Source organism: Pongo pygmaeus, chromosome 8 (assembly GCF_028885625.2).
Source record: "Pongo pygmaeus isolate AG05252 chromosome 8, NHGRI_mPonPyg2-v2.0_pri, whole genome shotgun sequence".
In the NCBI taxonomy this organism is placed as follows: domain Eukaryota; kingdom Metazoa; phylum Chordata; class Mammalia; order Primates; family Hominidae; genus Pongo; species Pongo pygmaeus.
The window spans coordinates 131,303,915-131,319,693 of record NC_072381.2 but is presented as its reverse complement, the minus strand read 5'-3'; the positions used below and the strand labels follow the sequence as shown (position 1 = coordinate 131,319,693).

At 41.1% G+C, this 15,779-nt stretch overlaps 2 protein-coding genes across 8 annotated transcripts in view; one reads left to right on the top strand and one right to left on the bottom strand.

Moving 5' to 3' along the window:
• Positions 1 to 15,779, bottom strand: part of FANK1 (fibronectin type III and ankyrin repeat domains 1) — a 128,758-nt gene that overhangs the window by 112,566 nt on the left and 413 nt on the right. The gene's annotated exons all lie outside the window — the stretch shown is intronic.
• The window catches only part of DHX32 (DEAH-box helicase 32 (putative)), a 67,773-nt gene continuing 61,659 nt past the window's right edge, over positions 9,666 to 15,779 (top strand). The window contains exon 1 of the mRNA XM_054436488.2: positions 9,666 to 9,796. The gene's annotated coding sequence lies outside the window, so the exon portion shown is untranslated. The remainder of the gene's footprint in view (positions 9,797 to 15,779) is intronic.

Here is a 15,779-nt window from a genome sequence, read left to right as displayed (position 1 = left end):
CTGCCTGGCCAACATGGTGAAAGCCCATCTCCACTAAAAACACAATTAGCTGGGCATGGTGGTGGGCACCTGTAATCCCAGCTACTCGGGAGGCTGAGGCATGAGAACTGCTTGAACCCGGGAGGTGGAGGTTGCAGTGAGCCAAGACTGGGCCACTGCACTCCAGCCTGGACAACACAGCAAGCAAGACTGTGTCCCAAAAAATAAAATAAAAACAAAGCTAAGCACTATATATTAAGTAGATGATTGACTATTTTAACCAAGTGTGTAAATTATTAACCAGGATATTTAAAAAGCAATGAATTGAAGTTGCTGACATTTTTAAGAGAGCTGTTTCTTTCCCTAAAGTTTTAATAAACACACACACTTTGGGGGTGCCAATAAAAAGGAAACAAAAATAAAATGGAGAAATGGAGGTAATGATGATTCCCCAAGCTAAAGGAAGAGGAGAAGGGGGGTAGATATATGTTATTTTCGTTCTTTCCTATTTGTTTCACTCTTCACTGGAAAAGCACTTGAGTTAGTTTGTGATTGTTAGTCCTTCAATATGGTAAAACAAACAGGTTTATCTCATGTGCAAATAATGAGCAATGGCTGCCTCCAAGAGCCTGGGTAATGTTGACCTTAGTGGTAAGGATCTGAATCAGCTGCCAGGGCCACACACGTGCTGTGTGTTTGTTGATCCCGCCTTATGTCAACCAGTCAACATCAAAAACGATCAGGGCATTGCTAGGCAACCACTTCTTCAGTCTTCACTAGTCAATTATTGTGATTAGGATATTTTAGTTCTAACATTTTGTTTTCCTAAATGGAACTTGATAGATGGATAGAATGGATTCCACATCGCATTTTTTTCCCCTCTAACTATCACGCACAGATGCCATTGAGTATATCTTCTCCTCCTTCTGTGCAGGGAGCCCGCCCTACGTAAGGTTAACAGGAAGGACACAAAGGTATGCAGTGTAGAAAAAAACAGAAATAAGGACCCAGGCATAAATCTGAAGGAGCTTCTAACCATGTTGTGCAGATGAGGAAGACTCAATAATTAGTAAGTTATCCAAAGAAATTAGGGCTTTTTACTAGCAGAACAGTAAAAATTCTAAGTTTGGTAACACACTGAGTTGAGGAGGCTGTGGGAAAGAGGTATTCACTCATATTGCTGCTAGAGTATAAATTGGTATAACCCATCCAGAGGAGAGTGATTTAACAATTATCAAAACTAACTACCTAGTCCACATCTAGACATTTATTCTGCAGATATACTTGCCCAAATGCAAAACGTCAGATACACATTGTTTCTTGCAGCTTTGCTTATAATTGTAAAAATAGCTGTTGTAAGTTTCCTATTGCTGCTATAATCAGTTACCACAAATGTTGCAGCTTAAAACAACAGAAACTTATCTTATTATGAGCCCGGAGGTCAGAAGTCCGAAACGCGTCTTGCGGAGCTAAAATCAAAGGCTGGTTCCTTCTGGAGACTCTAGGGGAGAGTCTGTTTCCATGCCTCTTCCTTCTGCTGATGGCTTGCCACACACACACACACACCTTGGCTCTTGATCGCATATCACCGCAACCACCACTTCCATCTTCGTATCGCCTGAGTCTGACGCTTCTTCTTCCCGCTTATAAGGACGCCTGTGATTGATTCCATTGTGCCCACCTGGATGATACACGCTCCTCTGCCCATCTCACAATCCTTACTCCCAAGGCCCCTTTGGCTATGTAAAGTAATATATTCCTAGATTCAGGGATTTGAATGTGGACATCTTTTTTTCTTTGGAAAGACGGAGTCTCGCTATGTCGCCCAGGCTGGAGTGCAGTGGTGCAATCTCGGTTCACTACAACCTCCGCCTCCCGGGTTCAAGCAGTTCTCCTGCCTCAGCCTCCCGGGTTCAAGCAATTCTCCTGCCTCAGCCTCCCAAGTAGCTGGGACTACAGGCGCATGCCACCACACCCAGCTAATTTTTTGTGTTTTTAGTAGAGACGGGGTTTCACTGTGTTAGCCAGGATGGTCTCAATCTCCTAACCTCATGATCTGCCCGCCTCGGCCTCCCAAAGTGTTTGGATTACAGGCGTGAGCCACCGCGCCCGGCCTGTGGACATCTTTTATTCAGCCTATCACAATAGCAAACATCTGGAAACAAACTGGATGTCCATCAGCAGTGGACTGATTCAATAAATTATGATAAATTCATACAACAGAATACAGTTGTTTAAAATACGAGAAAATGTATTATGTATTAAACAGAAAACTCACTAAAATATAACGTTAGGTGAAAAAAGCAAAGTACAGAACAGACACAGGAATGCAGTATACATAATTTGCCTGTATGTATAAGGTTTAAACTATCTCTGGAATGATATACAGAAACTAATCATGGTCGTTACCTGTAGGACAGGAAGAGGGTGGTGGCATTGCAAGAATGAGACTTTTCACTAACACTCTTTCATAATTTTTTATCTTTGAAACTTGTAACTATATTACTTATCCAAAAAGTGAAATAATAAAGTCTAGAAAGAGTAAAAAGAAAACAAAGTGTAAAAAAAAGTTATAGATAGGGGATAAGTACCCATTGTAGGACTCTTTATGCTAGAGCTGTACAATTTTTAAAAGTGAAAAGTACGTATATGTATATGTACACATGTATGTATATGTTACCAGGAATGCCAGGATATATGATCAAGTGACTGAAAACTATGAGCAAAAGAAAAAAACAGAAAAGAGAAACAAACCCACAAGTGCTTCAGGTATTAGAATTATCAGACATGAACTTTAAAGTAATTGGTAATATTATCAAATCTAGGTTTAAATAACTAGTAGTTTTTTTAATCTTGGTGCTAGTTACAGAGGTTTATTTACGTTGTGATAATTCATACACCTGTACATTTAAGACGGCACACTTTCTCTCAGGTATATTATACTTCAATACAATTTTACAAAAGTAGAAAACTTGTGGGATGTGACTAAATCTGGGGTGAGGAGAAATCTATAATCTTAAACGCATGTATTTGAAAACAAAACAAAAAAAGTACTGAAAAACAATGATATGATAGGTGTGGTGGCTCACATGTATAATCCCAACATTTTGGAAGGCCAAGGCAGGAGGTTTGTTTGAGGCCAGAACTTCAATACCAGCCTGGGCAACATAGTGAGACCTGTCACAGCAAAAAAAAAAAAAAAAAAAAAAAATTAACTGGGCATGGTGATGCACACCTGTAGTCCCAGCTACTTGGAAGACTGAGGAGTGAGGATTGGATCACTTGAGCTCAGTAATTTAAGGCTGCTATGAGCTATGATTCATCACTGCACTATAGCCTGAGTGACACAGTGAGACCCTGTCTCAAAAAAAAAAAAAAAAGAAAAAGAAAAAAAACCCAATGATCTAAGCATCCATCTCAAAAATCCCAGCAAATTAAGCCAAATGAAATTAAAATGATGGAAATAATGATAAAAGCCAAAATTAATGAAAAAAAAAAAAACAAACCAAAGACATAATAGAGAAAATATAAAAAGCCAAAGCTGTTTCTTTGAAAACAGTATTCCAGTTGCTAATCTCTGTGGCAGCCAGCCTCCAAGATGGCCCCCAGTGATTTTCACCTCCACTATCCATGCCTTGTGCAGTTCTCTCTCATATTAGATACAGCTGACCTGTGTTATCAAAAAGATAGTTCAAATTTCCTAGGCTAGATTATAAAATACATGGCAGCTTCCACGTTGCTCACCCTGGGTGAAAGTAGCTACCATATCGCAAGGACATTCAAGCAACCCTACAGAGGTTAATGCATTACATTACAGAGGTCTCCTGCTAACAGGCAGCATTGACTTGCTAGCCATGTTGAATGAGCTGTCTTGAAATTGGATGCGCTAGCCTCAGTCAAGCCTTCAGATGACTGCAGGCCTAATCAACACATTGACCAAGACAGAACCACCCAGCTAAAGCACTTCTGAAATCAGGACCCACAGAAGCTCTATACTAGTTCGCTATTGTTGTATAACAAATGAACATCTCAGGAAATATACATATATTGTCTAGTATATTTTCTCTTATACAGTTTCTGTGGGTCAGGATTTCATTTAAGAAAATACATGTTTATTCTTTTTTAAGTGGTTTTTTTACTTCCTTTTTTTTAAATTTATTTTTTATTTCAATAGGTTTTTGGGGAACAGGTGGTGTTTGGTTACATGAATAAGTTCTTTAGCGGTGATTTCTGAGATTTTAGGGCACCCATCACTCGAGCAGGGTACACTGTACCCAACGTGTAGGTAGTCTTTTCTCCCTCATCCCCCTCCCACCCTTTCCCTTGGGTCCCCAGAGTCAATTGTATCATTCTTATGCCTTTGCATCTTCATAGCTTTGCTCCCACCTATGACTGAGAACATATGATATTTGGTTTTCCATTCCTGAGTTACTTCACGTAGAACAAGTCTCCAATTCCATCCAGATTGCTGCAAATGCCATTATTTTGTTCCTTTTTATGGCTGAGTAGTATTCCACAGTACATATATACAACATTTTCTTTATCCATTCGTTCACTGATGGGCATTTGAACTGATTCCATATTTTTTCAGTTGCAGATTGTGCTGCTATAAACATATGGGAAAAGGCCAAGCACAGTGGCTCACGCCTGTAATCCCAGCCCTTTGGGAGGCCAAGGCAGACAGATCACCTAAGGTCAGGAGTTCGAGACCAGCCTGACCAACATGCAGAAACCTTATCTCTACTAAAAATACAAAATTAGCTGGGTGTGGTGGCGCATGCCTATAATCTCAGCTACCTGGGAGGCTGAGGCAGGAGAATCGCTTGAACCTGGGAGGCGGAGGTTGTGGTGAGCCGAGAGCGCACCATTGCACTCCAGCCTGGGCAACAAGAGTGAAACTCTGTCTCAAAACAAAACAACAACAAAAAAAAAAGTGAGAAAAAACATATTTATTCTCTCGTATTTTCTGTGGGTCAGGAATTTGGGCACAACTCAACTGGGTTCACTGCATAGGGTCTCACAAGGTTGCAGGCAAGGCGTCAGCTGAGCTAGGTTCAAGCTCATTCAGGTTGTTGACAAAATTCATTTCCTTATGTCTGTATGATTGTGTAGCTGTGTTTTTTATTGGGTATTGGCTGGAGGCCACCCTCAGGTCCTAGACACCACCTGCTGTTGGGCTTCCTCAATATGGTCACACACTTCCTCAAATCAACAAGGAGAATCTTGCGTGCATGCTAGCAATATGTCTATCTCATATCCTAATGTATGTCTCTCTCCTCCTCCTCCTCTCCTCTTCCCTCTCCTTTCTTCTGTGCACACACACACACACACACACACACATATCCCAGGAGTAACAACCCATCACATTTGCAATATTATGTCAGTTAGAAACAAGTCACAGATTCTACTCACACTCACTCGATTTCATCCAAAAGGTTGAGCAGTGATCCCATCCACACTAAAAAGGAAGAGATTATACAGAGTATAACACCAGGACATTGAGATCATGGGAAACATCTTAGAAGTCTGCCTATCACAGATAATAAATACTTCTTGTTGTTTGAAGACATTAAGTTTCAGGTAACTTCTTATGCAGCAATAGATAACTAATTAGTAAGAGTTGTGCCTAACTAATTAGGTACAAGTTAGAATATAAGGAGTGAAGAGTTATCACTATAGATCCTACAGATACTAAAAAGAGTTTGTTTTACTATAAGCAAGCCTATCACAATAAGACAATTTAGAATTAAAAGGCTGGTAAGTTTTATGCTTTGTATATTTTACCATGATAAAAACATTTTATAAGCATCACTTACCATTTGATCACCTATTAAATGCTAAAGGCTTTTAATCCTAATCCTTAGAACAACAGTGGTTCCGTAAAAATTATTCCTGGTTTACAGAGGAGAAAACAGAGGCTCAGAGAGGCTACTCATTTATTTGAAGTCTCAGAGCCTTCATAATGCTATTCAGGCACTCTTTGTACCTTGCCACACTCTTCTCTAGATAACCGGAGAAATTACAGGGGAGAATCTCAGAAATAACTAAAATAATTGAAGATGTAATCAAGAAACAAAAGTACAACGTTTGAATACAGACCAACTAAAGACGGCTGGGACTGGTTCAGTCTACATATAATTGAAAGGTAAATCACTAGGAAAAGGAAGAAATCTCTAGGTTTCAAGATGAAATAGAAGTCATAAGAATTCTATAATTTAAATTCAAGTTCACTGAAGAGAGCTAGGAGTCAGCTACTGTTTGCTACAGATAATATTCAGTAAGGAGCTAACTGCTAACGCACTGGCCTGGGGAAGTGTTTAATGTCAAATAGAAACCAACACTAGTAAAACACTTCCAGGAGGTAAGAATTTTTTTTTTTTTTTTTTTTTTTTGAGACAGAGTCTTGCTCTGTCCCCAAGGCTACAGTGCAGTGGCATGATCTTGGCTCACTGCAACCTCCACTTCCCAGGTTCAAGCAATTCTCCTGCCTCAGCCTCCCTAGTAGCTGGGATTACAGGCACACCCCACCACGCCCAGCTGATTTGTGTAGTTTTAATAGAGATGGGGTTTCACCATGTTGGCCAGGGTGGTCTCAAACTCCTGACTTCAGGTGATCCGCCCGCCTTGGCCTCTCAAAGAGCTGGGATTACAGACGTGAGCCACTGTGCCTAGCTGCTCCTTCTTTTTTGGTAATGGACCTGGGAGATCTTTAAGAATGAGGGAAAGACTCATTTCTTTGAATAGGGCAGAATACTAAAGAGTAGCCAGCCCTCAGGCTCATGGTGGTTGCTGCTATTCTGTTGAACGTGAACCATAACCTTTAGAAAGGAGCAAGTCTTTGTGGGATACACAGGATTTGAAGTGCAACAAAGGGATGGAAACCCAGCTGACCATGATACCCTCAAGTGAGTTTTTCCACTGAATTCGATTATTTTCTCATTTGTCACTTCTTTCTGGGCTTTTTAAGCAGCCCCAAAGCTCTAGGTGATTTTACTTTTGTAATTGTATTCTCTTGGGAATGCTCATTCCTGATTGTTTCAGTAAACAGCCTTGAACTCCTGGCCTCAAGTGATCCTCCCACCTCACCCTCCTGAGTAGCTGGGACTACAGGCTGCAGAAACTTTTAAGAGAAAATAGAGGGAACAGAGCCAAGCTCATTTTTTGAGATTAAGATAAACTTGACATCGAAACTAGACTTGTCACAGAGAGTGCGAGAGGCGGGAGTCATCTCCCAAATCCAAGTTCTGCCTCTGGATTATTAGACAGGGCATCACTGTCCTTGATCTGCAAGGAATTTATACTGATTATAGCATTAGTAAAACCTATCTTCTATTCATCATGAAAAGTCATTTTTTAAAGATTCCAGAATTATTAGAGGCAGAAACAAATTGAAAGGTTGTACACTTGCTGTTTGAAAAACACAACTTACCAAAGCCCAACAGAAGTAGTATGTAAACTCCTATGTCTAGTAATAGGTAGAATACGTAATTTAAAACTTTCCCACAAAAACAATTCCCAGTTCCTGATGGCTTCACCAGTGAATTCTTCAATGAAAGGGAAAAGTAACACCAACACTACAGAATTTCTTTTTTAATTTTAGGGACAGAGTCTCACTATGTTGCCCAGGCTGGAGTGCAGTGGCTATTCACAGTCACGTTCCAGTGATCCTCCCACCTCAGCCTCCTGAGTAGCTGGGACTACAGGCTACAGAAATTTTTTTTTTTTTCTTTTAAGGCAGAGTCTCGCTCTGTCACCCAGGCTGGAGTGCAGTGGCGCAGTCTCGGCTCACTGCAAGCTCCACCTCCCGGGTTCATGCCATTCTCCTGTCTCAGCCTCCCTGGTACTGGGACTACAGGCGCCCACCACCACGCCTGGCTAATTTTTTTTTTTTTTTTTTTGTATTTTTAGTAGAGACAGGGTTTCACCGTGTTAGCCAGGACGGTCTCGATCTCCTGACCTCGTGATCCGCCTGCCTCGGCCTCCCAAAGTGCTGGGATTACAGGCGTGAGCCACTGCGCCTGGCCAGAAACTTTTAAGAGAACAAAAATAAAGGGAACAGAGCCATGCTCATTTTTTGAGATTACAATAAACTTGATACCAAAAGTAGTCTAAAAAATCACAAAAAGTAAAACTACAGGCTAATCAGTCACATGAACACAAGCCCAAAAGTCATTTTTAAAAACAGCACACTAAGCGGGGTGCAGTGGTTCACGTCTGTAATCCCAGCACTTCAGGAGGCCGAGGTAGGAGAAGTGCTTGAGCTCAGGAGTTCCCTTTATTTTTGTTCTCTTAAAATTTTGTTTCTACAGCCTGTAGTCCCAGCTACTCAAGAGGCTGAGGTGGGAGGATAACTGGAACATGACTGTGAATAGCCACTGCACTCCAGCCTGGGCAACATAGTGAGACTCTGTCCCTAAGATTAAAAAAAAAAAAAATCTGTAATGTTGGTGTTATTTTTTCCCTTTCATTGAAGAATTCACCAGTGATGCCATCAGGAACTGGGGATTGTTTTTGTGAGAAAGTTTTAAATTATGGATTCTATTTATTTCATAAATATAGAGGTATACATACTTCTTATGTTTGATTTTGGTAAGTTGTGTTTTTCAAACAGTAGGTATGCAACCTTTTGTTTCTTCTTATAATAATTGTGGAATCTTTTTTTAAAAAAAAGACTGACTTTTCATGAGTAGAAGATAGGTTTTACTAACACTACACTCAATGGTAATTCCTTGCAGTTCAAGGACACTGAGGCCCTGTGTAATAATACAGAAGGAAAACTAGGATAGTGGCAAGACTAGCCTGGGGAACAAAGTGAGACTCCAGTTCAAAAAAATAAACAATTAGCCAGGTGTGGTCACACACATTCTGTGGTCCCAGCTACTTGGGAGGCTGAGGCAGAAGAACGGCTTGAACCCAGGAGGTGGAGGTTGCAGTGAGCCGAGACTGCGCCATTGCACTCCAGCCTGGGCGACAAGAGTGAAACTCTGTCTTAAAAAAAACAAAACAAAACAAACTAACAAACAAAATATATATATATAGAGAGAGAGAGGCTGCCTAGAGAGGAGTATACACTAAACTAGCAATGCTAGTTTCAATTTACGGTGAATTACTTCAATAGAGAACTGAAGTACGTGCACTAGCCTGAATATGTTAATTTAAATTAAAAAAATAAAAACTTAAAAAAAAATTAGAGATAGGGTCTCAACGTGTTGCCCGGGCTGAATCCAAACTTCTAGGCTCAAGCAGTCCTCCCGCCTCAGCTTCCCAAGTAGCTGAATAAGCTAATTAACTTGTTTTGTTTCTCTCAGGGAGTGCACAACAGGTGGAGGGAGGAGGCAGGAGGGTGGGGATGAGAGCACTTTCCCAAGAAAAGGCCTCAAAGAGTTTCTAACAACCAGGAAAGGCCTGGGGCACAGCAAAAGGAACTGGCCTTTGCCTCTAGGAGAAAGGAATGCCTCCTCCCTTCTTCCAGCCTCCCTTAAGAAAAATACCCAAGAATGCCCCCAGCCCTGTGAGCACAAAGCACTGGTGTGAGTTGTTTACTTGTTAATGAGTTTGCACCACTGTCTGCATGTAATGAGTCATTCAGGTCATTCTGGGATGATGTTGGTATGCACAAACCCCTCCTTTAATCTGGTTGGCTAGTTCAGAATAGACAAGTTTTAACACTGCTTCCTTCTCCCATCAAGAAGTAAAGCCCAAGTTCTGAGGAACAGACTCTATCTGGAGACCATGTTTGGTGAACCTGAGCTTCGGGAAAGACACAGCTTCAAGCCTCAAGTGATTTTGCCCCTTCCTGTGGCTGACAGCACCAGAGGTCAGGATCACAATGAATTTTACCATTTTGATGGGGATTTTAAAACATGACTGTTTAAAAGACGCTGCTTTGAAAAATTTTTTAAATCTTGATTTATATAAGCATTTATTTCTTGATAAGATTTGAATTATAACCTAACTGATAGACTTAATATTCTTCGGGGCTAAGACTACATGAGAAAAAAATGTTACACAGATCTTTTAAATGATTCCTGGGCTTAAGGAAGAAATTACTTTTAAATCCTTACCAGTCTCCCAGATAATTAATGAGCAGGTGCTGCCTGGGAGTATAAAGATTTTTAGGTCTTATGACCTCATGGCCGCTTGGTCCAAAAAATAAGATTACGTGCCTCTTTCCTTATTCTTACCGGATAGAATGAGACTCGTTTAAAACATCTCGTTTAGGTTAGAAAAGAAAATGGGACACCATATTTGTAATCGACCTAACATTTATAAGTACCTGATTTCAATGAACTTTACCCAAAGCACACTCCACAAGAGGCACTTCAAATTTCACTGGAGCATAGCCCTTTGTATTGTAGAATAATGTAGAATAAAATGGCTTTCTTTTTTTAAGTATACCACAACACTCTTAAGGATATGAAAGTAGGTAAGGCATCTATCCGTGAACAGCAGTGCTGTCCGTTCCATGAATGTTTAGGGTTTAGTCCGTGTTAGCCACTAGGGACAGGATGGCAAACAGGGCAGACAGGTCCCCTGACCTCTTCCACCACCCTACAGTCAAGTGAAGAAAGTAGATTTTTTTTTTTTTTGAGACGGAGTTTTGCTCTTGTCTCCCAGGCTGGAGTACAGTGGCGCTGTCTCGGCTCACTGCAACCACTGCCTCCCGGGTTCAAGCAATTCTCCTGCCTCAGCCACGTGAGTAGCTAGGATTACAGGCGTGCAACACCACACCTGACTAATTTTGTATTTTTAGTAGAGACAGGGTTTCGCCAGTTGGCCAGACTGGTCTCAAACTCCTGACCTCAGGTGATCCACCCGCCTTGGCCTCCCAAAATGCTGGGATTACAGGTGTGAACCACCACATCCAGCTAGATTTTAAATATTAACAAAATAATTACAAGTTCTGATTATTACTATTAAGAGAAAAGTGCAGAGATAGAATAACATCAGAGAGGGGGCACCACCACTTTAGGAAGCCAGGGAAGGGCTGGAGGAGGTGAAATTTAGGCAAAGATTGAAGGACATTAGGAGTCAGACCTGCCATAGCAGGAGGGAATAGCATCCTGGCAGAGAGGAAAGCTTGTTCAGAGCCACAGTCCTGAAAGCAGCTTGTTTGAGGGACTACAAGACCAATGTGCTTGAAGCATCATATGTCTAAGATCAGATGTGTGATGAGTTTGAAGAGGCAGCTAGATCACCGTTAAGAACTTTGGAGGGCTTTTGGCAGGAGAGTGACATGATCTGATCTGATGTATATTTTGAAAGGTCACTCCAGCTTCCAGGTAGCAGTGGAAGAAGACATGCAAAAATCACAATCATAACTTACACGGCATGGTAGCTTGGAGTACGGAGGAAGAGGAGCACATTTGGGGTATATTTTGGAAGTGATATAAACAGACCTGCTTGTGGATGGAGAAGGGTGGGGTGAGGGTTGGTAATGAGGAGCCAAGGATGACTCATTTTCAGGTTGGAGTAACTGGGAAGGCTGGGAAGACTAGTGGAGAAACAGGTTTGGAGAGAGAAGTCTCAGTCCCTTAGTCATTCACCTCAGTTTCTTAGTCACTGGAATACCTTAGATCTCTATCTACCATTTCTTTATAAACATGCATGAGCCCAGCAGGCAGTCCTGGGTACTCGGGAGGCCGATGGGGGAGGATCCCTTGAACCCAAGAGTTTGAGGCATACCTGGGCAACACAGCAAGACCCTGTCTCTAAAAACAACAACTACAAAGAAAAAAGGGGTGCAGAAAAAGGCTGGGCACGGTGGCACACGCCTATAATCCCAGCACTTTGGGAGGCCGAGGTGGGTGGATCACATGAGATCAGGAGTTCGAGACCAGCCTGACCAACATGGTGAAACCCTGTCTCTACTAAAAATACAAAATTAGCCAGGCATGATGGCGCACACCTGTAATCCCAGCTACTTGGGAGGCTGAGACAGGAGAATCACTGGAACCTGGGAGGAGGAGGTTGCAGTGAGCCGAGCTAGTGCCACTACACTGCAGCCTAGGTAACAGAGCGAGACTCCGTCTCAAAAAACAAAGAACAAACAAACAAACAAACAAAAAACCAGAAACATGTGTAGCAGAAAACTGTTGCCTGCTGGGCCTAAACTAACCCCAGATTTTATTTATATATATATATATATATATATATATATATATATATATATATATATCAAGAGCTTACAGAACAGGCAGCACCAAGTGGGAGCTGAGGGGCTTCTCTTGATGCTGCATTTGATAAATAAACACAGTTTTTACTCAGATTATATGTTTGCTTAGATTTGGACTAAAGATCCCCAAAGCCGCCCCTTGGTATTGACACTCATTAAGAAATTAGGGAAGAGATAGTACTATTGAACTATTTTCCAAAAAAAGAAAAAAAAAAAAGGACAAAAACCCAAAACAAACGGGATGTGATGTGTTTTCCATGTTATTTTATACATGAGCTATCTTTCCAGCACTGAAGTTGGTTTAGCAAGAAAATAATTAAAGACGTCAATGTGTAAGCCAAGAGCCAAAACCACTCTCAACAGCGAATGTATTGAATTTGCCCCTTCCCTGGGGAGTCATTTCTTGGATCATTGACTTACTATTATTCTGTAAAACAGTGGTAGCCCCTGCCTTCATCTGCTTGCTGCCAAGAGTATGATCCAGCTGTGGGGTCTGAAGAGTTTACATTTATTGGATTTTAATGACTTAGTTAACAAAGGTCATTCCTAAAAGTAATAGAAAACTAAGGATGTGGAAACAGAACGGAAAAGACTGACTCGAGGGTTATTTCTAGCAGTTCCTTGGTGTTGTCCTTAGACACATGTTTAATCCTTAAAAGCAATTATGAAGGATTCTTCCTCATAACCAATCTACTGATGCTATATTCAACTATACTTGTAAAATGTTATTTTAGACCTCTCAGTAACAAAAGGAACAGGGCTTAAAATATGTTAGATAATATCGGCATAAACAATGTATTGTTAACATAATATTGCTGACAGTATAATTGTAATCAACTGTAATACTTGATGTCACATCTGTAGTGCTTCCATTATCACTGACAGTAGGAAATAACTTCAGTCTCAGGTGAAATCTGGTTGGGTACAAATCTCCAAGTTAAAAGAAACCTCAAAGATCATTTAATCTTGTCCTTTTAAATATTTAGTAACTGTGAATGGTAGTAAATATTTATCCAAATGATGTTTCTTAGACTGTAAAAGAATTTCCAGGCTGGGTGTGCTGGCTCACGCCTGTAATCTTAGCACTTTGGGAGGATGAGGCAGGAGGATCACTTGAGGCCAGGAGTTTGAGAACAAATTGGGCAACAAAATCAGACTTTATATCTATTCAAAGTAAATAAAATTAAAAAAAAATTAGGGCTGGGCACAGTGGCTCACGACTGTAATCCCAGCACTTTGGGAGGCCGGGGTGGGAGGATCACCTGAAGTTAGGAGTTCAAGACCAGCCAGACCAACATGGAGAAACCCCCATCTCTACTAAAAATACAAAATTAGCCAGGCATGGTGGCGCATGCCTGTAATCCCAGCTACTTGGGAGGCTGAGGCAGGAGAATTGCCTGAACCCGGGAGGCGGGGGTTGCGGTGAGCCAAGATCACACCATTGCACTTCAGCTTGGGCAACAAGAGCGAAACTCTGTCTCTAAATAAATAAATTAGCTGGGAATGGTGGCACACACCTGTAGTCACATCTACACAGGAGGCTCAGGTGAGAGGATTGCTTGAGCCCAAGGGTTCGAGGGTGTAGTGAGCTATGATTGCACCACTATACTCCAGCCTGGGTGACAGAGCAAGACCCTGTCTCAAAAAAATAAATAAATAAATAAATAAATAAATAAATAAACGAGCTAAATGGTGATTGAATTATTTAAAATTAAATTGATGGAATCATTTAAGAATATGTGGAAAGAAAGAAATTTACAATCATTCCTCAGGTATAAATTAAATATTTTCCACCTCAAAATCCAATGACATGAGATATAAATGTATAGTTCACATATGTAATACATTTCTCACATGGTTACAGAACCTTTCTGATCTGGCTCTGGTTGACTTTTCCAGCCTTATCTCATTTCTCCTCCCTCCTTCCAACCCTGTTTTTTCCTCCTCCTCTCCTTAGCTACAGCTTTACTAATCTTCCTACTATGAGCCTCAAACCCACGCTGCTCTCAGGTCTCAGGGCCTATGTGCAAGTAATTCCCACTGCCTGGAATCCCTTGCCCTCATTCTTTGCTGGGTCATTCTGCAGACCCAGTACTACTTCCTCTTGGGAGCCTTCTGTCCATCTCCTCTTCCCCCAATCTCCAAACCCCACCAAGACCTCGGTAGTTCTTGAGCAAGCCTCTGCTTAGTTTTCCTGGGATGACCAAAACTAACACTGTCCGATCCATTGTTCAATCCCCAATCCCTAGAACAGAGCTGCAACATAACAGGCACTATAAATGAATGAATGGATAAAGACAGCACTGAAGAACTTGAAATTATAGTTTACACATGTAAACAGTAACATAAATCTGAAGAAATAAAGTTTTTTTGTTGTTGTTTTTTCGAGATGGAGTCTCGCTCTGTCACCAGGCTGAAGTGCAGTGATGCAATCTGGCCTCACTGCAACCTCCGCCTCCCGGGTTCAAGCGATTCCCTGCCTCAGCCTCAGCGTCCCAAGTAGCTAGGACTCCAGGCACGCGCCACCACGCCTGGCTTTTTTTTTTTTTTTTTTTTTTTTGTATTTTAGTAGAAATGGGTTTCACTATGTTGGCCAAGATGGTCTCAATCTCCTGACCTCGTGATCCGCCTGCCTCAGCCTCCCAAAGTGCTGGGATTACAGGCGTGAGCCACCGGGACTGGCCAAGTTGTTGTTTTTAAAAGATGTATTTCAACTCACTTCTTTAAGGCGGGAATATACACAGCCTGGCATCAGTTTAACATAAAACAAAAATTTTAGCGTTGTTGTATGCTAAATTTCTTTTACTAGGTTAAAAAAATGTAGACTCCAAAGAGCTGTAAATGCAAATGACAAATACTGTACAAAATCTCTCAAGCAACTATAAGTCACAACTTGCAAGCTTTCTCCTCAGCAAATGAGTTAAAAGAAAAGGAAAAGTATTTGAAACTTTCTTAGTGGAAAACGAATGACCTTTAAAAATGCCAACATTTTCCCCAGAGAATAGATTTGGTCTGAGTTCTTCATTTCTGAAATTGTACAAGGTAAGACGACTTGGTTGAGAGTCAAACTGCATCCTTCTATAAAGGTTTTAGATATTTTAAGTCTCCATACAAAACACTCCCCTTATTTTGAGAACAAAAGGAACAATAAGACAGCTTAGGCGGGGCAGAGAAAGAAAGGCCTTGAAACAAAGTCCCTGGAAAGGTAAAAACAACAACAAAAATAGTAAGTTAGAACTCGCGTTAGATCTGATAACTCAAAACTGCACAACTTTTGCCATACATCGAAAGCAACATGGGAAAACAGAAAAAGAAATCACAAACATTTTTTGAGTGTCCTAACTTGTAGAACCCCTAAGAATGAATCAAATACACTTGGACAAAGCTCTTTTTTTTTCTCTCTCTCCTTCAAGTCGCAGACTGGGGTGTGGGGCGAGGAGTACGACGGGGTCTCTAATAAATACAAGATCCAGCCTCGTGGCGTGTTAAATTGCTACCATTTTAGAAGAAAAATGGGCTATTTACAATTAATGGACCAAACTACCAAACTAAAATCATGACAGTAGGAGGAGTAAATGGAACTGTCTGGGCGAAGTTTCAGGAAGGCGCAGGCTGGGGTCGCTGC